This window comes from Propithecus coquereli, unplaced genomic scaffold, assembly GCF_000956105.1.
Source record: "Propithecus coquereli isolate 6110/MARCELLA unplaced genomic scaffold, Pcoq_1.0 Scaffold50, whole genome shotgun sequence".
Lineage (NCBI taxonomy): Eukaryota > Metazoa > Chordata > Mammalia > Primates > Indriidae > Propithecus > Propithecus coquereli.
The window spans coordinates 287,519-287,844 of NW_012150841.1; the positions used below are offsets into that span (position 1 = coordinate 287,519).

The 326-nt window shown below is 38.3% G+C and overlaps 1 protein-coding gene across 1 annotated transcript in view; it reads right to left on the minus strand.

Annotated features, from left to right (window-relative positions):
• Positions 1–326, minus strand: part of PTPRQ (protein tyrosine phosphatase, receptor type, Q) — a 303,100-nt gene that overhangs the window by 187,749 nt on the left and 115,025 nt on the right. The window lies entirely within an intron of this gene.

A 326-nucleotide genomic window follows, 5' to 3' on the forward strand; every position in this document is an offset into this window, starting at 1 on the left:
GCACATCTGAGTTACCTACGGATCTCACTATCTTGTGGGCCACAGTGGATTGATTGGGACGGCAGTAACATCAGGAGTGGTTCTGGAATTATTCTGCCTCATGAACCCACATATAATTTGAAAGAATAAAAAGAATGCAAAAACAGAGAAAATAATAGAAACTGATACTGTCAGGACATAGCGTTAGATGAAAGAGAAAGGGAAATAGAGCAACACACTAGGAGAGAAAGCTAAACAGAGGGAGGAAGGCAGATAGAGCAAATTATAAGCTAAGACAGGAAAAAACGTGGCATAAGAGTACATTTAAAGAAATTTGAAAGAAAATG